At 38.8% G+C, this 22,348-nt stretch overlaps 20 non-coding genes across 20 annotated transcripts; all 20 read right to left on the bottom strand.

Moving 5' to 3' along the window:
• Nucleotides 1–5,299: 5,299 nt before the first annotated feature.
• Nucleotides 5,300–5,390, bottom strand: Trnar-ccu (transfer RNA arginine (anticodon CCU)). The gene is given in 2 exon segments: nucleotides 5,300–5,335; nucleotides 5,354–5,390. It is a non-coding gene; the product is annotated as a tRNA-Arg (tRNA).
• Nucleotides 5,391–5,618: 228 nt separating this feature from the next.
• On the bottom strand, nucleotides 5,619–5,709 carry Trnar-ccu (transfer RNA arginine (anticodon CCU)). Its single transcript is given in 2 exon segments — nucleotides 5,619–5,654; nucleotides 5,673–5,709. It is a non-coding gene; the product is annotated as a tRNA-Arg (tRNA).
• A 228-nt stretch (nucleotides 5,710–5,937) lies between these two features.
• Trnar-ccu (transfer RNA arginine (anticodon CCU)) lies at nucleotides 5,938–6,028 on the bottom strand. The gene is given in 2 exon segments: nucleotides 5,938–5,973; nucleotides 5,992–6,028. It is a non-coding gene; the product is annotated as a tRNA-Arg (tRNA).
• Nucleotides 6,029–6,255: 227 nt separating this feature from the next.
• On the bottom strand, nucleotides 6,256–6,346 carry Trnar-ccu (transfer RNA arginine (anticodon CCU)). Its single transcript is given in 2 exon segments — nucleotides 6,256–6,291; nucleotides 6,310–6,346. It is a non-coding gene; the product is annotated as a tRNA-Arg (tRNA).
• A 228-nt stretch (nucleotides 6,347–6,574) lies between these two features.
• On the bottom strand, nucleotides 6,575–6,665 carry Trnar-ccu (transfer RNA arginine (anticodon CCU)). Its single transcript is given in 2 exon segments — nucleotides 6,575–6,610; nucleotides 6,629–6,665. It is a non-coding gene; the product is annotated as a tRNA-Arg (tRNA).
• Nucleotides 6,666–6,893: 228 nt separating this feature from the next.
• On the bottom strand, nucleotides 6,894–6,984 carry Trnar-ccu (transfer RNA arginine (anticodon CCU)). Its single transcript is given in 2 exon segments — nucleotides 6,894–6,929; nucleotides 6,948–6,984. It is a non-coding gene; the product is annotated as a tRNA-Arg (tRNA).
• A 227-nt stretch (nucleotides 6,985–7,211) lies between these two features.
• Nucleotides 7,212–7,302, bottom strand: Trnar-ccu (transfer RNA arginine (anticodon CCU)). Its single transcript is given in 2 exon segments — nucleotides 7,212–7,247; nucleotides 7,266–7,302. It is a non-coding gene; the product is annotated as a tRNA-Arg (tRNA).
• A 545-nt stretch (nucleotides 7,303–7,847) lies between these two features.
• Nucleotides 7,848–7,938, bottom strand: Trnar-ccu (transfer RNA arginine (anticodon CCU)). The gene is given in 2 exon segments: nucleotides 7,848–7,883; nucleotides 7,902–7,938. It is a non-coding gene; the product is annotated as a tRNA-Arg (tRNA).
• A 1,181-nt stretch (nucleotides 7,939–9,119) lies between these two features.
• On the bottom strand, nucleotides 9,120–9,210 carry Trnar-ccu (transfer RNA arginine (anticodon CCU)). The gene is given in 2 exon segments: nucleotides 9,120–9,155; nucleotides 9,174–9,210. It is a non-coding gene; the product is annotated as a tRNA-Arg (tRNA).
• A 545-nt stretch (nucleotides 9,211–9,755) lies between these two features.
• Nucleotides 9,756–9,846, bottom strand: Trnar-ccu (transfer RNA arginine (anticodon CCU)). Its single transcript is given in 2 exon segments — nucleotides 9,756–9,791; nucleotides 9,810–9,846. It is a non-coding gene; the product is annotated as a tRNA-Arg (tRNA).
• Nucleotides 9,847–11,345: 1,499 nt separating this feature from the next.
• On the bottom strand, nucleotides 11,346–11,436 carry Trnar-ccu (transfer RNA arginine (anticodon CCU)). The gene is given in 2 exon segments: nucleotides 11,346–11,381; nucleotides 11,400–11,436. It is a non-coding gene; the product is annotated as a tRNA-Arg (tRNA).
• An 863-nt stretch (nucleotides 11,437–12,299) lies between these two features.
• On the bottom strand, nucleotides 12,300–12,390 carry Trnar-ccu (transfer RNA arginine (anticodon CCU)). Its single transcript is given in 2 exon segments — nucleotides 12,300–12,335; nucleotides 12,354–12,390. It is a non-coding gene; the product is annotated as a tRNA-Arg (tRNA).
• A 545-nt stretch (nucleotides 12,391–12,935) lies between these two features.
• Nucleotides 12,936–13,026, bottom strand: Trnar-ccu (transfer RNA arginine (anticodon CCU)). The gene is given in 2 exon segments: nucleotides 12,936–12,971; nucleotides 12,990–13,026. It is a non-coding gene; the product is annotated as a tRNA-Arg (tRNA).
• Nucleotides 13,027–13,889: 863 nt separating this feature from the next.
• Nucleotides 13,890–13,980, bottom strand: Trnar-ccu (transfer RNA arginine (anticodon CCU)). The gene is given in 2 exon segments: nucleotides 13,890–13,925; nucleotides 13,944–13,980. It is a non-coding gene; the product is annotated as a tRNA-Arg (tRNA).
• A 4,997-nt stretch (nucleotides 13,981–18,977) lies between these two features.
• Nucleotides 18,978–19,068, bottom strand: Trnar-ccu (transfer RNA arginine (anticodon CCU)). The gene is given in 2 exon segments: nucleotides 18,978–19,013; nucleotides 19,032–19,068. It is a non-coding gene; the product is annotated as a tRNA-Arg (tRNA).
• Nucleotides 19,069–19,613: 545 nt separating this feature from the next.
• On the bottom strand, nucleotides 19,614–19,704 carry Trnar-ccu (transfer RNA arginine (anticodon CCU)). Its single transcript is given in 2 exon segments — nucleotides 19,614–19,649; nucleotides 19,668–19,704. It is a non-coding gene; the product is annotated as a tRNA-Arg (tRNA).
• Nucleotides 19,705–20,249: 545 nt separating this feature from the next.
• Nucleotides 20,250–20,340, bottom strand: Trnar-ccu (transfer RNA arginine (anticodon CCU)). The gene is given in 2 exon segments: nucleotides 20,250–20,285; nucleotides 20,304–20,340. It is a non-coding gene; the product is annotated as a tRNA-Arg (tRNA).
• A 227-nt stretch (nucleotides 20,341–20,567) lies between these two features.
• Trnar-ccu (transfer RNA arginine (anticodon CCU)) lies at nucleotides 20,568–20,658 on the bottom strand. The gene is given in 2 exon segments: nucleotides 20,568–20,603; nucleotides 20,622–20,658. It is a non-coding gene; the product is annotated as a tRNA-Arg (tRNA).
• An 863-nt stretch (nucleotides 20,659–21,521) lies between these two features.
• On the bottom strand, nucleotides 21,522–21,612 carry Trnar-ccu (transfer RNA arginine (anticodon CCU)). Its single transcript is given in 2 exon segments — nucleotides 21,522–21,557; nucleotides 21,576–21,612. It is a non-coding gene; the product is annotated as a tRNA-Arg (tRNA).
• A 545-nt stretch (nucleotides 21,613–22,157) lies between these two features.
• On the bottom strand, nucleotides 22,158–22,248 carry Trnar-ccu (transfer RNA arginine (anticodon CCU)). The gene is given in 2 exon segments: nucleotides 22,158–22,193; nucleotides 22,212–22,248. It is a non-coding gene; the product is annotated as a tRNA-Arg (tRNA).
• Nucleotides 22,249–22,348: the final 100 nt, after the last annotated feature.

The raw sequence follows: 22,348 nt of genomic DNA, 5'->3' as shown, positions 1-22,348 counted from the left end.
TAATGTAACTAATCTGACTACCTCTGTTTTCATAATGATCTATGTAATGCTCTAATCTAAGGGCGAATAAAGAACAATCTCATTTCCATCCAACGATATGAATTTGTTGCTCATGACATATTTCTGAATGAAAATGTGTGATTGATTTGCTTTGGAATATTTAAATAACAGACTAAAATGACGTCTCATCAATAATTTGAAAAATGCCTTCATGTGAATTGAGATCATGTTTTGGCTCAGTATCACTCTCCTTTTAAATACAGCAAGACGATAAATTGACAATGCAATTTCCACGAATGCTTTAGATGACAACTTCTTTTCTGGCAAGTATCCCAAAAATAACCAGATAGATAACTGTCGACCACTAAAACCTGTCTCGTGGCACACATCTGTCAACATTTCAATAACCAGTTCTTGCAAGGGAGATAACTCCTTGCAGAAGACGAACAGATGTAAAATGCCTTCTTTTTCTAGGTGACACACTGCACAAACATCAGTGTTTGACAGTCCAAGTTTTAGGAGTTTATCATATGTGAAGACAATATTATAAGCTATTTTAAAATCTAACTCTATAGATTCTGTTGATTTATCTTTTTCCCATACATTTATCCAAATATCTTTCCAATTGATATCCAACACAATCTGATTCCACCAAGCAAATAGCTACTGGTTCCTTGAAATGTTTTTTCCTGAGAACTTCATAATAAAATTAGTAAATAAATCAGCAGACAGATCCAGGTCATAAACAGTGCATATTATGTCTCTTGATGGGGAGTTTGTGGCAACCTCTGACAAAACGATCTTTTTCCACTCTGACGGAAGCGCTAATAAAATAATGCCATAACATTGTTGCATGTTACTTACGTCCATCTCAGGTAAAGTGTCGTGGACTATTTTAACAATAATGCTTCCAGACATGAATTTTGGAATAACTTCAAAACAAAGATGCTTGATACAAATAATTCCACTTGAAATAAATGACTGAAACATAAGAGTTTTTCCATTGAATGTAATCAATGGATTTTCAAATATTGGCTGATGCATTATATCTTCTACATTTTTAAGCAATGGTCTTTTCCCTTCATTGAATTCATTCCATGCAGCTAATAATTCGGGATAAAATGGACTTATGTTCTGTAAATAGGCTTTATCATATTCAAGAGATAAAGCATAAATTCCCCAGTTCATTTTCAGAAGATGTGACATAAAATGTACAAAAGTTTGTTTCCAAATACAACTGAGCTGACAATTGACAAAGGCTCTCAGCCTGAAAGCAAATTTCTTTAAACGTAAATTTGGTATATCAAGACCCCCATCTAGACAAACACCAATGCATGTACAATGTGCTATTTTGGCAGGTTTGTTATGCCACAAAAAAACCTCTGAACATTTGTGTGAATTTATTCTCAAACCAATATGGAACAGGTATTACAGTGACCATATACCACAAATGAGAGTTCATAAGGATATTAATAACAATGGCTCTGCCTTGTAAAGTTAGCTGTCTACGCAGCCATGAGTGTTTGTATTTTGTCTACTGTCTTTCCCCAGTTTAAAGTTTCACACATTGTTTTGTCGTTATCGAAATAAATACCTAATACTTCTATGCAATCTCGTTTTACTTTAAACGGAACCTCGTTTCACCCATTGATTTTTGCACCGGTTGCCTCGCAATATAAGTTAACCGTACTAAATGTTTCTAGGACAGAGTTAACATCTGAGACAGTAACTGTAATGTCATCGGCATGTTGGTATATTAAAGAATTAATATCATTACTGATGCTAATTCCATGGATATCAGGATTACTTTTTATTATTAAATTCAGTGGCTCTGACACCAACACATATAGCATAGGGTTCATTGGATACCCCTGCCGAACTCCACGAGTTAATGTGAAGTACGGTGTCAAATGGCCATTGCATTTCACAGAACTATTTATATCAGTATATAGGATCTTAATCCATGAAATGAAAAAATCTCCAAAGTTTCCTAAGAATTTGAAATATATATTGGTGTGATACCCTATCAAAGGCGTTTTCTTGATCTATTTTAATGAGAAAGGATTCATCATTGTGATTACTGACAACATCAATAACATCTCTAACAGAATGTAGGTTACTGGCTATGTCTCTTCCTGGTATGCAACAAGATTGTTCAGGGGAAACAACTGAAGCCATCACATTTCTCAGTCTCAACCACAACACTCTAGATATGAGCTTACAATCTACATTAATCAATGAAATAGGTCTCTAACACTTAATGTCTCTTTTATCACCTTTCTTTTCATAAAACTAATAATACTTTTTTCATGGAGCGAGAAAGATTACTATATATTACTTTGCTATACCATCTACAACTTCTAAAAAGAAGGGACATAAAATATTCCAAAACTTAACAGTTTGGCCGTCCGGACTCGGTGATTTTTTTCTTTTTCATTCCTTTGAGTGCCTTGGAAAGTTCACGCGGAGAAAGACGTAAGTCACATGAATATTTTTCTTCTTCTCAAAGTTTTCATTGTCAATGAGACTTTGTTGTTTTATTAAGTCACATTGCTAAGCAGTAATTAAGGATGAGTGAAATTCCTGAGCAGTGTCTAAAATATCCTCTGCATTCCTGGCTATCGTAGCATCTTCCTTGTATAGTGATTTTATTGAGTTAGCCTGTTGTTTACTTTTTTCAAGGTTCAAAAAGTAAGTGGTGTTTCTATCTGACTCCAGCGTGCACTGAGTTTTTGACCTGTGAGTAGCACCCTTGCATTTATTTTTCTCATACATCTCTAGTCCATTTTCCAATAATTGTAAATCAGTAGATTTATATCCAGGAATGGAGGATATTTTATGATATTCAGTTCTAAGCTTATTTTGAATTTTATAATAATCAGCCTTTGCTTCCCTGTTTTTCTTAGATGCATAAAATCTGGAAAATGTTTTGAAAAATCTATTCTCTCTTAACTCTCATTTCGGGCATACACGTTTAATAAAGCGACTGATCTATCTTCAATAGCTAGGGAAGCCTTTATTAATCTTCCATCTTCATCTTTTCTAAGCAACTTAACATTATGCTCAAAACAATCTGAGACTAATATAGCTACACCTCTTCTATCATTTTCTGCATTAGAATATAAAATAGTTCCTGGCCACAAATGTTTATATTTTTCTATATATTCATCCGACCAAAAAGGTTCCTGCAAAAAAGCAATATTGACTTGAGAATTCCTAATTAGTGCAAATACATTTTGCATTTTGGCTATATCCCGGAGTCCATTTACATTCCATGACCATATTGTGACCATTGCAGAAAAGAGAAATAGATGCTTACTAGACAACATTATGGAGTTTCCATAACATTTTCCAACACACCTAATAATTCTCTTCTATCATTGACCTTTTCTGCTTTCTTTTTCTTTTGTTGGTCTTTTTTACTTTCTCTCACTTTATTTTTCAAGTCATTGTTATGTAATACCGTCTCTGATAATTTAGGCTGCAGTTTGTGCCTTCTTGCACGTTTACGCGAAGCAATTGTCCACTTTGCAGATGATTGTTTTTTGAATGTCTTTATCCTCTTCTTTTGTGTCCAGGCTTTCTTGAAGCAAAGCGTTCTTGTCCTCCTTGTCACAAATATTCTCAGCAAATGGAATTACTTGTGTATTATCCTCTTTCGCCGTCCTTTCCCTTCCCTGTCCTTTTGTCTCTTCTTCTTGATTTCCCTTGTTTTTTCTTCTGTTCCATCTGCATGATTCTTGCTTGATGCAGAAATATGTTCCAGAGGAACCTCATCCCAGGATTTTGTTGGGGCCAACTCCCTCTCCAACTCTGAATCAGAATCACTAAACTTATCCTCATTCTCTATATCGGAGAAACAGTTGCAGATTTCAATTGAAAAGATATGACAACTACGTTCCTCATTTTCTTCTGCCTTGCAATTTCTGGCAATGTGTCCACTTCCACTGCATTTATAACATTTGGTGTTAGGGCAATCCGTCACCACGTGACCTCCAGAATTGCACTTGAAGCATAACCGTTCTTGGTTATTGTGTATAACTCTAAAATACCTGTATCCATCAGGGGTGTTAAACCCCACTGAACACGGTAATGAGTTACATTCAGGGGGAAATACCACCCTCACATATCTTATACCATCAAAAATATGTGTGCCTTTAAGAGTTCTGTGCTTGATGTCACTTTTCATAGTTATTCCTCTCTTAATGAGAAGATTTTCTATTTCTTCACCATCGATGTACGGTGGGAGATGAAGAAATGAATAAACCACTACACTGTCACTCTGAAGCAGTCTGAATGAGATCTTCTGATCTTCTTTAACTAAATCATTTGTTTCAGCAAGAATCCTTGCCTCGGTGCTATCAGGGACTGCTACATCAAAGTAATCTGTGCCTTTCAACACACATGCCCTCACATCAGCTACATACTCCAACAACACATTGCAAAGTGTACTTGCGGTTACAACTTTGTTCTCTCCCACATGAACTTCAATTGTGTAATATTTTCTTTTTGAATAGGAGTCAGCCATTTTGTCTCCAGTCAGCAAGATGTCAACAATACAGAGACCGTATATAGCACGCACCTAAGTGTTTGCTAACGAGGCAGGTTCACAAACAATTACATTGTAAATGTTACCCTACCTCTGGGCACCAAATAAATGTTCAAACGTCCCTCTAAATGACGATCTCCCCACTTAGTGTAGGAGGCCGGTGACTTATCCATTGGGGCGGTGTCTTATTCATTGGACCACGTGGGCTTGGTGAAATGCAACCGTCTTCTATCCATGTGCTGACAAATGCTTTCAAACAGTGTGGAAACAAAACTACTTGATAGTCAGTGATAGGATTTGTTAAAACTGACCCACGAAAACATCAACATATTTTCTCATTATATTCATTTGCAAATTCATACGTAGATGTACAGTTTCAATATTTCTTTTGTTTTAAAAGTTAAAAACAAAGAAGAACTGTACAAAATGCTTTACCCACGACGAGACTTGAACCCGCAATCCCCGGCTATCACCAATGTCTTAGTGTAGGAGGCCAGTGCCTTAGCCATTTTTCCACGTGGTCTTGGTGAAATTCAGCCGTTTTCTATCATATGTTGACAAATGCTTTCAAACAGTGTGGAAACAAAACCAACTTGACAGACAGTGTTAGGAATTGTTAAAACTGACGCCTGAAAACCTCAACACATTTTAACAGGTACATCCAATTGCAAATTCAGTCGTAGTTGTACAGTTTGAATATTTGTATTGTTTTAAAACTTAAAAACAAAGACGAAGATCAAAAGAATGCATTACCCACGACGGGACTCGAACCCGCAATCCCCGGCTATCACCAATGTCTTAGTGTAGGAGGCCGGTGCCTTATCCATTGGGCCACGTGGGCTTGGTGAAATTCAGCCGTTTTCTATCCATGTGTTGACAAATACTTTCAAACAGTCTGGAAAGAAAACTACTTGATAGTCAGTGTTAGGATTTGTTGAAACTAACGAGTAAATAATTTCAACACATTTTCTCATTTATATTCAATTGCAAACTCGTACGTAGTTGTACACTTTCAATATTTGTATTGTTTTAAAACTTCAAAACAAAGATGAAGATCAAAAGAAAGCATTACCCACGACGGGACTCGAACCCGCAATCCCCGGCTATCACCAATGTCTTAGTGTAGGAGGCCGGTGCCTTATCCATTGGGCCACGTGGGCTTGGTGAAATTCAGCCGTTTTCTATTTATCTGTTGACAAATGCTTTCAAACAGTGTGGAAAGAAAACTACTTGATAGTCAGTGTTAGGATTTGTTGAAACTAACGAATAAATAATTTCAACACATTTTCTCATTTATATTGAATTGCAAACTCGTACGTAGTTGTACACTTTCAATATTTGTATTGTTTTAAAACTTCAAAACAAAGATGAAGATCAAAAGAAAGCATTACCCACGACGGGACTCGAACCCGCAATCCCCGGCTATCACCAATGTCTTAGTGTAGGAGGCCGGTGCCTTATCCATTGGGCCACGTGGGCTTGGTGAAATTCAGCCGTTTTCTATCCATGTGTTGACAAATGCTTTCAAACAGTGTGGAAAGAAAACTACTTGATAGTCAGTGTTAGGATTTGTTGAAACTAGCGCCTGAAAATCCCAACACATTTTCTCATTTATATTCAATTGCAAACTCGTACGTACCTGTACACTTTCAATATTTGTATTGTTTTAAAACTTAAAAACATAGAAGAAGACCAAAAGAATGCATTACCCACGACGGGACTCGAACCCGCAATCCCCGGCTATCACCAATGTCTTAGTGTAGGAGGCCGGTGCCTTATCCATTGGGCCACGTGGGCTTGGTGAAATTCAGCCGTTTTCTATCCATGTGTTGACAAATACTTTCAAACAGTCTGGAAAGAAAACTACTTGATAGTCAGTGTTAGGATTTCTTGAAACTAACGAGTAAATAATTTCAACACATTTTCTCATTTATATTGAATTGCAAACTCGTACGTAGTTGTACACTTTCAATATTTGTATTGTTTTAAAACTTCAAAACAAAGATGAAGATCAAAAGAAAGCATTACCCACGACGGGACTCGAACCCGCAATCCCCGGCTATCACCAATGTCTTAGTGTAGGAGGCCGGTGCCTTATCCATTGGGCCACGTGGGCTTGGTGAAATTCAGCCGTTTTCTATTTATCTGTTGACAAATGCTTTCAAACAGTGTGGAAAGAAAACTACTTGATAGTCAGTGTTAGGATTTGTTGAAACTAACGAATAAATAATTTCAACACATTTTCTCATTTATATTGAATTGCAAACTCGTACGTAGTTGTACACTTTCAATATTTGTATTGTTTTAAAACTTCAAAACAAAGATGAAGATCAAAAGAAAGCATTACCCACGACGGGACTCGAACCCGCAATCCCCGGCTATCACCAATGTCTTAGTGTAGGAGGCCGGTGCCTTATCCATTGGGCCACGTGGGCTTGGTGAAATTCAGCCGTTTTCTATCCATGTGTTGACAAATGCTTTCAAACAGTGTGGAAAGAAAACTACTTGATAGTCAGTGTTAGGATTTGTTGAAACTAGCGCCTGAAAATCCCAACACATTTTCTCATTTATATTCAATTGCAAACTCGTACGTACCTGTACACTTTCAATATTTGTATTGTTTTAAAACTTAAAAACATAGAAGAAGACCAAAAGAATGCATTACCCACGACGGGACTCGAACCCGCAATCCCCGGCTATCACCAATGTCTTAGTGTAGGAGGCCGGTGCCTTATCCATTGGGCCACGTGAGCTTGGTGAAATTCAGTCGTTTTCTATCCATGTGTTGACAAATGCTTTCAAACAGTGTGGAAAGAAAACTACTTGATAGTCAGTGTTAGGATTTGTTAAAATTGACGCCTGAAAATCTCAACACATTTTCTCATTTATATTCAATTGCAAACTCATACGTCCTTGTACACTTTTAATATTTGTATTGTTTTAAAACTTAAAAACATAGAAGAAGACCAAAAGAATGCATTACCCACGACGGGACTCTAACCCGCAATCCCCTGCTATCACCAATGTCTTCATGTAGGAGGCCGGTGCCTTATCCATCGGGCCACGTGGGCTTGATGAAATTCTGCCGTTTTCTATCCATGTGTTGACAAATGCTTTCAAACAGTGTGGAAAGAAAACTACTTGATAGTCAGTGTTAGGATTTGTTTAAATTGACGCCTGAAAATCTCAACACATTTTCTCATTTATATTCAATTGCAAACTCATACGTCCTTGTACACTTTCAATATTTGTATTGTTTTAAAACTTAAAAACATAGAAGAAGTCCAAAAGAATGCATTACCCACGACGGGACTCGAACCCGCAATCCCCGGCTATCACCAATGTCTTACTGTAGGAGGCCGGTGCCTTAAGCATTGGGCCACGTGGGCTTGGTGAATTTCAGCCGTTTTCTATTTATCTGTTGACAAATGCTTTCAAACAGTGTGGAAAGAAAACTACTTGATAGTCAGTGTTAGGATTTGTTAAAATTGACGCCTGAAAATCTCAACACATTTTCTCATTTATATTCAATTGCAAACTCATACGTCCTTGTACACTTATAGTATTTGTATTATTTTAAAACCTAAAAACATAGAAGAAGACCAAAAGAATGCATTACCCACGACGGGACTCGAACCCGCAATCCCCGGCTATCACCAATGTCTTAATGTAGGAGGCCGGTGCTTTATCCATCGGGCCACGTGGGCTTGGTGAAATTCAGCCGTTTTCTATCCATGTGTTGAGAAATGCTTTCAAACAGTGTGGAAAGAAAACTACTTGATAGTCAGTGTTAGGACTTGTTAAAATTGTCGCCTGAAAATCTCAACACATTTTCTCATTTATATTCAATTGCAAACTCGTACGTACCTGTACACTTTCAATATTTGTATTGTTTTAAAACTTAAAAACATAGAAGAAGACCAAAAGAATGCATTACCCACGACGGGAGTCGAACCCGCAATCCCCGGCTATCACCAATGTCTTAGTGTAGGAGGCCGGTGCCTTATCCATTGGGCCACGTGAGCTTGGTGAAATTCAGTCGTTTTCTATCCATGTGTTGACAAATGCTTTCAAACAGTGTGGAAAGAAAACTACTTGATAGTCAGTGTTAGGATTTGTTAAAATTGACGCCTGAAAATCTCAACACATTTTCTCATTTATATTCAATTGCAAACTCATACGTCCTTGTACACTTTTAATATTTGTATTGTTTTAAAACTTAAAAACATAGAAGAAGACCAAAAGAATGCATTACCCACGACGGGACTCTAACCCGCAATCCCCTGCTATCACCAATGTCTTCATGTAGGAGGCCGGTGCCTTATCCATCGGGCCACGTGGGCTTGATGAAATTCAGCCGTTTTCTATCCATGTGTTGACAAATGCTTTCAAACAGTGTGGAAAGAAAACTACTTGATAGTCAGTGTTAGGATTTGTTTAAATTGACGCCTGAAAACCTCAACACATTTTCTCATTTATATTCAATTGGAAACTCATACGTCCTTGTACACTTTCAATATTTGTATTGTTTTAAAACTTAAAAACATAGAAGAAGTCCAAAAGAATGCATTACCCACGACGGGACTCGAACCCGCAATCCCCGGCTATCACCAATGTCTTACTGTAGGAGGCCGGTGCCTTAAGCATTGGGCCACGTGGGCTTGGTGAATTTCAGCCGTTTTCTATTTATCTGTTGACAAATGCTTTCAAACAGTGTGGAAAGAAAACTTCTTGATAGTCAGTGTTAGGATTTGTTAAAATTGACGCCTGAAAATCTCAACACATTTTCTCATTTATATTCAATTGCAAACTCATACGTCCTTGTACACTTATAGTATTTGTATTATTTTAAAACTTAAAAACATAGAAGAAGACCAAAAGAATGCATTACCCACGACGGGACTCGAACCCGCAATCCCCGGCTATCACCAATGTCTTAATGTAGGAGGCCGGTGCTTTATCCATCGGGCCACGTGGGCTTGGTGAAATTGAGCCGTTTTCTATCCATGTGTTGAGAAATGCTTTCAAACAGTGTGGAAAGAAAACTACTTGATAGTCAGTGTTAGGACTTGTTAAAATTGTCGCCTGAAAATCTCAACACATTTTCTCATTTATGTTCAATTGCAAACTCGTACGTACCTGTACACTTTCAATATTTGTATTGTTTTAAAACTTAAAAACATAGAAGAAGACCAAAAGAATGCATTACCCACGACGGGACTCGAACCCGCAATCCCCGGCTATCACCAATGTCTTAGTGTAGGAGGCCGGTGCCTTATCCATTGGGCCACGTGGGCTTGATGAAATTCTGCCGTTTTCTATCCATGTGTTGACAAATGCTTTCAAACAGTGTGGAAAGAAAACTACTTGATAGTCAGTGTTAGGATTTGTTAAAATTGACGCCTGAAAACCTCAACACATTTTCTCATTTATATTCAATTGCAAACTCATACGTCCTTGTACACTTTCAATATTTGTATTGTTTTAAAACTTAAAAATATAGAAGAAGACCAAAAGAATGCATTACCCACGACGGGACTCGAACCCGCAATCCATGGCTATCACCAATGTCTTAGTGTAGGAGGCCGGTGCCTTATCCATTGGGCCACGTGGTCTTGATGAAATTCAGCCGTTTTCTATCCATGTGTTGACAAATGCTTTCAAACAGTGTGGAAAGAAAACTACTTGATAGTCAGTGTTAGGATTTGTTGAAACTGTCGCCTGAAAATCTCAACACATTTTCTCATTTATATTCAATTGCAAACTCGTACGTACCTGTACACTTTCAATATTTGTATTGTTTTAAAACTTAAAAATATAGAAGAAGACCAAAAGAATGCATTACCCACGACGGGACTCGAACCCGCAATCCCTGGCTATCACCAATGTCTTACTGTAGGAGGCCGGTGCCTTATCCATTGGGCCACGTGGGCTTGATGAAATTCAGCCGTTTTCTATCCATGTGTTGACAAATGCTTTCAAACAGTGTGGAAAGAAAACTACTTGATAGTCAGTGTTAGGATTTGTTAAAATTGACGCCTGAAAACCTCAACACATTTTCTCATTTATATTCAATTGCAAACTCATACGTCCTTGTACACTTTCAATATTTGTATTGTTTTAAAACTTAAAAATATAGAAGAAGACCAAAAGAATGCATTACCCACGACGGGACTCGAACCCGCAATCCCCGGCTATCACCAATGTCTTACTGTAGGAGGCCGGTGCCTTATCCATTGGGCCACGTGGTCTTGATGAAATTCTGCCGTTTTCTATCCATGTGTTGAGAAATGCTTTCAAACAGTGTGGAAAGAAAACTACTTGATAGTCAGTGTTAGGATTTGTTGAAACTGGCGCCTGAAAATCCCAACACATTTTCTCATTTATATTCAATTGCAAACTCATACGTACCTGTACACTTTCAATATATGTATTGTTTTAAAACTTAAAAACATAGAAGAAGACCAAAAGAATGCATTACCCACGACGGGACTCGAACCCGCAATCCCCGGCTATCACCAATGTCTTAATGTAGGAGGCCGGTGCCTTATCCATCGGGGCACGTGGGCTTGGTGAAATTCAGCCGTTTTCTATCCATGTGTTGAGAAATGCTTTCAAACAGTGTGGAAAGAAAACTACTTGATAGTCAGTGTTAGGACTTGTTAAAATTGTCGCCTGAAAATCTCAACACATTTTCTCATTTATATTCAATTGCAAACTCGTACGTACCTGTACACTTTCAATATTTGTATTGTTTTAAAACTTAAAAACATAGAAGAAGACCAAAAGAATGCATTACCCACGACGGGACTCGAACCCGCAATCCCCGGCTATCACCAATGTCTTAGTGTAGGAGGCCGGTGCCTTATCCATTGGGCCACGTGGGCTTGATGAAATTCTGCCGTTTTCTATCCATGTGTTGACAAATGCTTTCAAACAGTGTGGAAAGAAAACTACTTGATAGTCAGTGTTAGGATTTGTTAAAATTGACGCCTGAAAACCTCAACACATTTTCTCATTTATATTCAATTGCAAACTCATACGTCCTTGTACACTTTCAATATTTGTATTGTTTTAAAACTTAAAAATATAGAAGAAGACCAAAAGAATGCATTACCCACGACGGGACTCGAACCCGCAATCCATGGCTATCACCAATGTCTTACTGTAGGAGGCCGGTGCCTTATCCATTGGGCCACGTGGTCTTGATGAAATTCAGCCGTTTTCTATCCATGTGTTGACAAATGCTTTCAAACAGTGTGGAAAGAAAACTACTTGATAGTCAGTGTTAGGATTTGTTGAAACTGGCGCCTGAAAATCCCAACACATTTTCTCATTTATATTCAATTGCAAACTCGTACGTACCTGTACACTTTCAATATATGTATTGTTTTAAAACTTAAAAACATAGAAGAAGACCAAAAGAATGCATTACCCACGACGGGACTCGAACCCGCAATCCCCGGCTATCACCAATGACTTAATGTAGGAGGCCGGTGCCTTATCCATCGGGGCACGTGGGCTTGGTGAAATTGAGCCGTTTTCTATCCATGTGTTGAGAAATGCTTTCAAACAGTGTGGAAAGAAAACTACTTGATAGTCAGTGTTAGGACTTGTTAAAACTGTCGCCTGAAAATCTCAACACATTTTCTCATTTATATTCAATTGCAAACTCGTACGTACCTGTACACTTTCAATATTTGTATTGTTTTAAAACTTAAAAATATAGAAGAAGACCAAAAGAATGCATTACCCACGACGGGACTCGAACCCGCAATCCCCGGCTATCACCAATGTCTTAGTGTAGGAGGCCGGTGCCTTATCCATTGGGCCACGTGGGCTTGATGAAATTCAGCCGTTTTCTATCCATGTGTTGACAAATGCTTTCAAACAGTGTGGAAAGAAAACTACTTGATAGTCAGTGTTAGGATTTGTTAAAATTGACGCCTGAAAACCTCAACACATTTTCTCATTTATATTCAATTGCAAACTCATACGTCCTTGTACACTTTCAATATTTGTATTGTTTTAAAACTTAAAAATATAGAAGAAGACCAAAAGAATGCATTACCCACGACGGGACTCGAACCCGCAATCCCCGGCTATCACCAATGTCTTACTGTAGGAGGCCGGTGCCTTATCCATTGGGCCACGTGGTCTTGATGAAATTCTGCCGTTTTCTATCCATGTGTTGAGAAATGCTTTCAAACAGTGTGGAAAGAAAACTACTTGATAGTCAGTGTTAGGATTTGTTGAAACTGGCGCCTGAAAATCCCAACACATTTTCTCATTTATATTCAATTGCAAACTCATACGTACCTGTACACTTTCAATATATGTATTGTTTTAAAACTTAAAAACATAGAAGAAGACCAAAAGAATGCATTACCCACGACGGGACTCGAACCCGCAATCCCCGGCTATCACCAATGTCTTAGTGTAGGAGGCCGGTGCCTTATCCATTGGGCCACGTGGGCTTGATGAAATTCTGCCGTTTTCTATCCATGTGTTGACAAATGCTTTCAAACAGTGTGGAAAGAAAACTACTTGATAGTCAGTGTTAGGATTTGTTAAAATTGACGCCTGAAAACCTCAACACATTTTCTCATTTATATTCAATTGCAAACTCATACGTCCTTGTACACTTTCAATATTTGTATTGTTTTAAAACTTAAAAATATAGAAGAAGACCAAAAGAATGCATTACCCACGACGGGACTCGAACCCGCAATCCATGGCTATCACCAATGTCTTACTGTAGGAGGCCGGTGCCTTATCCATTGGGCCACGTGGTCTTGATGAAATTCAGCCGTTTTCTATCCATGTGTTGACAAATGCTTTCAAACAGTGTGGAAAGAAAACTACTTGATAGTCAGTGTTAGGATTTGTTGAAACTGGCGCCTGAAAATCCCAACACATTTTCTCATTTATATTCAATTGCAAACTCGTACGTACCTGTACACTTTCAATATATGTATTGTTTTAAAACTTAAAAACATAGAAGAAGACCAAAAGAATGCATTACCCACGACGGGACTCGAACCCGCAATCCCCGGCTATCACCAATGACTTAATGTAGGAGGCCGGTGCCTTATCCATCGGGGCACGTGGGCTTGGTGAAATTGAGCCGTTTTCTATCCATGTGTTGAGAAATGCTTTCAAACAGTGTGGAAAGAAAACTACTTGATAGTCAGTGTTAGGACTTGTTAAAACTGTCGCCTGAAAATCTCAACACATTTTCTCATTTATATTCAATTGCAAACTCGTACGTACCTGTACACTTTCAATATTTGTATTGTTTTAAAACTTAAAAATATAGAAGAAGACCAAAAGAATGCATTACCCACGACGGGACTCGAACCCGCAATCCCCGGCTATCACCAATGTCTTAGTGTAGGAGGCCGGTGCCTTATCCATTGGGCCACGTGGGCTTGATGAAATTCAGCCGTTTTCTATCCATGTGTTGACAAATGCTTTCAAACAGTGTGGAAAGAAAACTACTTGATAGTCAGTGTTAGGATTTGTTAAAATTGACGCCTGAAAACCTCAACACATTTTCTCATTTATATTCAATTGCAAACTCATACGTCCTTGTACACTTTCAATATTTGTATTGTTTTAAAACTTAAAAATATAGAAGAAGACCAAAAGAATGCATTACCCACGACGGGACTCGAACCCGCAATCCCCGGCTATCACCAATGTCTTACTGTAGGAGGCCGGTGCCTTATCCATTGGGCCACGTGGTCTTGATGAAATTCTGCCGTTTTCTATCCATGTGTTGAGAAATGCTTTCAAACAGTGTGGAAAGAAAACTACTTGATAGTCAGTGTTAGGATTTGTTGAAACTGGCGCCTGAAAATCCCAACACATTTTCTCATTTATATTCAATTGCAAACTCATACGTACCTGTACACTTTCAATATATGTATTGTTTTAAAACTTAAAAACATAGAAGAAGACCAAAAGAATGCATTACCCACGACGGGACTCGAACCCGCAATCCCCGGCTATCACCAATGTCTTAATGTAGGAGGCCGGTGCCTTATCCATCGGGGCACGTGGGCTTGGTGAAATTCAGCCGTTTTCTATCCATGTGTTGAGAAATGCTTTCAAACAGTGTGGAAAGAAAACTACTTGATAGTCAGTGTTAGGACTTGTTAAAATTGACGCCTGAAAACCTCAACACATTTTCTCATTTATATTCAATTGCAAACTCATACGTCCTTGTCCACTTTCAATATTTGTATTGTTTTAAAACTTAAAAATATAGAAGAAGACCAAAAGAATGCATTACCCACGACGGGACTCGAACCCGCAATCCATGGCTATCACCAATGTCTTACTGTAGGAGGCCGGTGCCTTATCCATTGGGCCACGTGGTCTTGATGAAATTCTGCCGTTTTCTATCCATGTGTTGAGAAATGCTTTCAAACAGTGTGGAAAGAAAACTACTTGATAGTCAGTGTTAGGATTTGTTGAAACTGGCGCCTGATACTCCCAACACATTTTCTCATTTATATTCAATTGCAAACTCATACGTACCTGTACACTTTCAATATATGTATTGTTTTAAAACTTAAAAACATAGAAGAACACCAAAAGAATGCATTACCCACGACGGGACTCGAACCCGCAATCCCCGGCTATCACCAATGTCTTAATGTAGGTGGCCGGTGCCTTATCCATCGGGGCACGTGGGCTTGGTGAAATTGAGCCGTTTTCTATCCATGTGTTGAGAAATGCTTTCAAACAGTGTGGAAAGAAAACTACTTGATAGTCAGTGTTAGGACTTGTTAAAATTGTCGCCTGAAAATCTCAACACATTTTCTCATTTATATTCAATTGCAAACTCGTACGTACCTGTACACTTTCAATATTTGTATTGTTTTAAAACTTAAAAATATAGAAGAAGACCAAAAGAATGCATTACCCACGACGGGACTCGAACCCGCAATCCCCGGCTATCACCAATGTCTTAGTGTAGGAGGCCGGTGCCTTATCCATTGGGCCACGTGGTCTTGATGAAATTCTGCCGTTTTCTATCCATGTGTTGACAAATGCTTTCAAACAGTGTGGAAAGAAAACTACTTGATAGTCAGTGTTAGGATTTGTTAAAATTGACGCCTGAAAACCTCAACACATTTTCTCATTTATATTCAATTGCAAACTCATACGTCCTTGTCCACTTTCAATATTTGTATTGTTTTAAAACTTAAAAACATAGAAGAAGACCAAAAGAATGCATTACCCACGACGGGACTCGAACCCGCAATCCATGGCTATCACCAATGTCTTAGTGTAGGAGGCCGGTGCCTTATCCATTGGGCCACGTGGTCTTGATGAAATTCTGCCGTTTTCTATCCATGTGTTGAGAAATGCTTTCAAACAGTGTGGAAAGAAAACTACTTGATAGTCAGTGTTAGGATTTGTTGAAACTGGCGCCTGATAATCCCAACACATTTTCTCATTTATATTCAATTGCAAACTCGTACGTACCTGTACACTTTCAATATATGTATTGTTTTAAAACTTAAAAACATAGAAGAAGACCAAAAGAATGCATTACCCACGACGGGTCTCGAACCCGCAATCCCCGGCTATCACCAATGTCTTAATGTAGGAGGCCGGTGCCTTATCCATCGGGGCACGTGGGCTTGATGAAATTCAGCCGTTTTCTATCCATGTGTTGAGAAATGCTTTCAAACAGTGTGGAAAGAAAACTACTTGATAGTCAGTGTTAGGACTTGTTAAAATTGTCGCCTGAAAATCTCAACACATTTTCTCATTTATATTCAATTGCAAACTCGTACGTACCTGTACACTTTCAATATTTGTATTGTTTTAAAACTTAAAAATATAGAAGAAGACCAAAAGAATGCATTACCCACGACGGGTCTCGAACCCGCAATCCCCGGCTATCACCAATGTCTTACTGTAGGAGGCCGGTGCCTTATCCATTGGGCCACGTGGTCTTGATGAAATTCTGCCGTTTTCTATCCATGTGTTGACAAATGCTTTCAAACAGTGTGGAAAGAAAACTACTTGATAGTCAGTGTTAGGATTTGTTGAAACTGGCGCCTGAAAATCCCAACACATTTTCTCATTTATATTCAATTGCAAACTCGTACGTACCTGTACACTTTCAATATATGTATTGTTTTAAAACTTAAAAACATAGAAGAAGACCAAAAGAATGCATTACCCACGACGGGACTCGAACCCGCAATCCCCGGCTATCACCAATGTCTTAATGTAGGAGGCCGGTGCCTTATCCATCGGGGCACGTGGGCTTGGTGAAATTCTGCCGTTTTCTATCCATGTGTTGAGAAATGCTTTCAAACAGTGTGGAAAGAAAACTACTTGATAGTCAGTGTTAGGACTTGTTAAAATTGTCGCCTGAAAATCTCAACACATTTTCTCATTTATATTCAATTGCAAACTCGTACGTACCTGTACACTTTCAATATTTGTATTGTTTTAAAACTTAAAAACATAGAAGAAGACCAAAAGAATGCATTACCCACGACGGGTCTCGAACCCGCAATCCCCGGCTATCACCAATGTCTTACTGTAGGAGGCCGGTGCCTTATCCATTAGGCCACGTGGTCTTGATGAAATTCTGCCGTTTTCTATCCATGTGTTGACAAATGCTTTCAAACAGTGTGGAAAGAAAACTACTTGATAGTCAGTGTTAGGATTTGTTGAAACTGGCGCCTGAAAATCCCAACACATTTTCTCATTTATATTCAATTGCAAACTCATACGTACCTGTACACTTTCAATATATGTATTGTTTTAAAACTTAAAAACATAGAAGAAGACCAAAAGAATGCATTACCCACGACGGGTCTCGAACCCGCAATCCCCGGCTATCACCAATGTCTTAATGTAGGAGGCCGGTGCCTTATCCATCGGGGCACGTGGGCTTGGTGAAATTCAGCCGTTTTCTATCCATGTGTTGAGAAATGCTTTCAAACAGTGTGGAAAGAAAACTACTTGATAGTCAGTGTTAGGACTTGTTAAAATTGTCGCCTGAAAATCTCAACACATTTTCTCATTTATATTCAATTGCAAACTCGTACGTACCTGTACACTTTCAATATTTGTATTGTTTTAAAACTTAAAAATATAGAAGAAGACCAAAAGAATGCATTACCCACGACGGGTCTCGAACCCGCAATCCCCGGCTATCACCAATGTCTTACTGTAGGAGGCCGGTGCCTTATCCATTGGGCCACGTGGTCTTGATGAAATTCTGCCGTTTTCTATCCATGTGTTGACAAATGCTTTCAAACAGTGTGGAAAGAAAACTACTTGATAGTCAGTGTTAGGATTTGTTGAAACTGGCGCCTGAAAATCCCAACACATTTTCTCATTTATATTCAATTGCAAACTCGTACGTACCTGTACACTTTCAATATATGTATTGTTTTAAAACTTAAAAACATAGAAGAAGACCAAAAGAATGCATTACCCACGACGGGACTCGAACCCGCAATCCCCGGCTATCACCAATGTCTTAATGTAGGAGGCCGGTGCCTTATCCATCGGGGCACGTGGGCTTGGTGAAATTCAGCCGTTTTCTATCCATGTGTTGAGAAATGCTTTCAAACAGTGTGGAAAGAAAACTACTTGATAGTCAGTGTTAGGACTTGTTAAAATTGTCGCCTGAAAATCTCAACACATTTTCTCATTTATATTCAATTGCAAACTCGTACGTACCTGTACACTTTCAATATTTGTATTGTTTTAAAACTTAAAAACATAGAAGAAGACCAAAAGAATGCATTACCCACGACGGGTCTCGAACCCGCAATCCCCGGCTATCACCAATGTCTTACTGTAGGAGGCCGGTGCCTTATCCATTAGGCCACGTGGTCTTGATGAAATTCTGCCGTTTTCTATCCATGTGTTGACAAATGCTTTCAAACAGTGTGGAAAGAAAACTACTTGATAGTCAGTGTTAGGATTTGTTGAAACTGGCGCCTGAAAATCCCAACACATTTTCTCATTTATATTCAATTGCAAACTCATACGTACCTGTACACTTTCAATATATGTATTGTTTTAAAACTTAAAAACATAGAAGAAGACCAAAAGAATGCATTACCCACGACGGGACTCGAACCCGCAATCCCCGGCTATCACCAATGTCTTAATGTAGGAGGCCGGTGCCTTATCCATCGGGGCACGTGGGCTTGGTGAAATTCAGCCGTTTTCTATCCATGTGTTGAGAAATGCTTTCAAACAGTGTGGAAAGAAAACTACTTGATAGTCAGTGTTAGGACTTGTTAAAATTGTCGCCTGAAAATCTCAACACATTTTCTCATTTATATTCAATTGCAAACTCGTACGTACCTGTACACTTTCAATATTTGTATTGTTTTAAAACTTAAAAACATAGAAGAAGACCAAAAGAATGCATTACCCACGACGGGACTCGAACCCGCAATCCCCGGCTATCACCAATGTCTTAGTGTAGGAGGCCGGTGCCTTATCCATTGGGCCACGTGGGCTTGATGAAATTCTGCCGTTTTCTATCCATGTGTTGACAAATGCTTTCAAACAGTGTGGAAAGAAAACTACTTGATAGTCAGTGTTAGGATTTGTTAAAATTGACGCCTGAAAACCTCAACACATTTTCTCATTTATATTCAATTGCAAACTCATACGTCCTTGTACACTTTCAATATTTGTATTGTTTTAAAACTTAAAAATATAGAAGAAGACCAAAAGAATGCATTACCCACGACGGGACTCGAACCCGCAATCCCCGGCTATCACCAATGTGTTACTGTAGGAGGCCGGTGCCTCATCCATTGGGCCACGTGGTCTTGATGAAATTCTGCCGTTTTCTATCCATGTGTTGACAAATGCTTTCAAACAGTGTGGAAAGAAAACTACTTGATAGTCAGTGTTAGGATTTGTTGAAACTGGCGCCTGAAAATCCCAACACATTTTCTCATTTATATTCAATTGCAAACTCGTACGTACCTGTACACTTTCAATATTTGTATTGTTTTAAAACTTAAAAACATAGAAGAAGACCAAAAGAATGCATTACCCACGACGGGACTCGAACCCGCAATCCCCGGCTATCACCAATGTCTTAGTGTAGGAGGCCGGTGCCTTATCCATTGGGCCACGTGGGCTTGATGAAATTCTGCCGTTTTCTATCCATGTGTTGACAAATGCTTTCAAACAGTGTGGAAAGAAAACTACTTGATAGTCAGTGTTAGGATTTGTTAAAATTGACGCCTGAAAACCTCAACACATTTTCTCATTTATATTCAATTACAAACTCATACGTCCTTGTCCACTTTCAATATTTGTATTGTTTTAAAACTTAAAAATATAGAAGAAGACCAAAAGAATGCATTACCCACGACGGGACTCGAACCCGCAATCCCCGGCTATCACCAATGTCTTAGTGTAGGAGGCCGGTGCCTTATCCATTGGGCCACGTGGTCTTGATGAAATTCTGCCGTTTTCTATATATGTGTTGAGAAATGCTTTCAAACAGTGTGGAAAGAAAACTACTTGATAGTCAGTGTTAGGATTTGTTGAAACTGGCGCCTGAAAATCCCAACACATTTTCTCATTTATATTCAATTGCAAACTCGTACGTACCTGTACACTTTCAATATATGTATTGTTTTAAAACTTAAAAACATAGAAGAAGACCAAAAGAATGCATTACCCACGACGGGACTCGAACCCGCAATCCCCGGCTATCACCAATGTCTTAGTGTAGGAGGCCGGTGCCTTAAGCATTGGGCCACGTGGGCTTGGTGAAATTCAGCCGTTTTCTATTTATCTGTTGACAAATGCTTTCAAACAGTGTGGAAAGAAAACTACTTGATAGTCAGTGTTAGGACTTGTTAAAATTGTCGCCTGAAAATCTCAACACATTTTCTCATTTATATTCAATTGCAAACCCATACGTCCTTGTACACTTATAATATTTGTATTGTTTTAAAACTTAAAAACATAGAAGAAGACCAAAAGAATGCATTACCCACGACGGGACTCGAACCCGCAATCCCCGGCTATCACCAATGTCTTCATGTAGGAGGCCGGAGCCTTATCCATTGGGCCACGTGGGCTTGATGAAATTCTGCCGTTTTCTATCCATGTGTTGACAAATGCTTTCAAACAGTGTGGAAAGAAAACTACTTGATAGTCAGTGTTAGGATTTGTTAAAATTGACGCCTGAAAACCTCAACACATTTTCTCATTTATATTCAATTGCAAACTCATACGTCCTTGTCCACTTTCAATATTTGTATTGTTTTAAAACTTAAAAATATAGAAGAAGACCAAAAGAATGCATTACCCACGACGGGACTCGAACCCGCAATCCCCGGCTATCACCAATGTCTTAGTGTAGGAGGCCGGTGCCTTATCCATTGGGCCACGTGGTCTTGATGAAATTCTGCCGTTTTCTATCCATGTGTTGAGAAATGCTTTCAAACAGTGTGGAAAGAAAACTACTTGATAGTCAGTGTTAGGATTTGTTGAAACTGGCGCCTGAAAATCCCAACACATTTTCTCATTTATATTCAATTGCAAACTCGTACGTACCTGTACACTTTCAATATTTGTATTGTTTTAAAACTTAAAAACATAGAAGAAGACCAAAGGAATGCATTACCCACGACGGGACTCGAACCCGCAATCCCCGGCTATCACCAATGTCTTAATGTAGGAGGCCGGTGCCTTATCCATCGGGCCACGTGGGCTTGGTGAAATTGAGCCGTTTTCTATCCATGTGTTGAGAAATGCTTTCAAACAGTGTGGAAAGAAAACTACTTGATAGTCAGTGTTAGGACTTGTTAAAATTGTCGCCTGAAAATCCCAACACATTTTCTCATTTATATTCAATTGCAAACTCGTACGTACCTGTACACTTTCAATATTTGTATTGTTTTAAAACTTAAAAACATAGAAGAAGACCAAAAGAATGCATTACCCACGACGGGACTCGAACCCGCAATCCCCGGCTATCACCAATGTCTTAGTGTAGGAGGCCGGTGCCTTATCCATTGGGCCACGTGGGCTTGATGAAATTCTGCCGTTTTCTATCCATGTGTTGACAAATGCTTTCAAACAGTGTGGAAAGAAAACTACTTGATAGTCAGTGTTAGGATTTGTTAAAATTGACGCCTGAAAACCTCAACACATTTTCTCATTTATATTCAATTACAAACTCATACGTCCTTGTCCACTTTCAATATTTGTATTGTTTTAAAACTTAAAAATATAGAAGAAGACCAAAAGAATGCATTACCCACGACGGGACTCGAACCCGCAATCCCCGGCTATCACCAATGTCTTAGTGTAGGAGGCCGGTGCCTTATCCATTGGGCCACGTGGTCTTGATGAAATTCTGCCGTTTTCTATATATGTGTTGAGAAATGCTTTCAAACAGTGTGGAAAGAAAACTACTTGATAGTCAGTGTTAGGATTTGTTGAAACTGGCGCCTGAAAATCCCAACACATTTTCTCATTTATATTCAATTGCAAACTCGTACGTACCTGTACACTTTCAATATATGTATTGTTTTAAAACTTAAAAACATAGAAGAAGACCAAAAGAATGCATTACCCACGACGGGACTCGAACCCGCAATCCCCGGCTATCACCAATGTCTTAGTGTAGGAGGCCGGTGCCTTAAGCATTGGGCCACGTGGGCTTGGTGAATTTCAGCCGTTTTCTATTTATCTGTTGACAAATGCTTTCAAACAGTGTGGAAAGAAAACTACTTGATAGTCAGTGTTACGACTTGTTAAAAT

The sequence above is a fragment of the Haliotis asinina genome, chromosome 3, assembly GCF_037392515.1.
Source record: "Haliotis asinina isolate JCU_RB_2024 chromosome 3, JCU_Hal_asi_v2, whole genome shotgun sequence".
Taxonomy (NCBI): Eukaryota; Metazoa; Mollusca; class Gastropoda; order Lepetellida; family Haliotidae; genus Haliotis; species Haliotis asinina.
The sequence above is the reverse complement of the archived record's forward strand: the minus strand, read 5'-3'. Positions and strand labels throughout refer to the sequence as shown.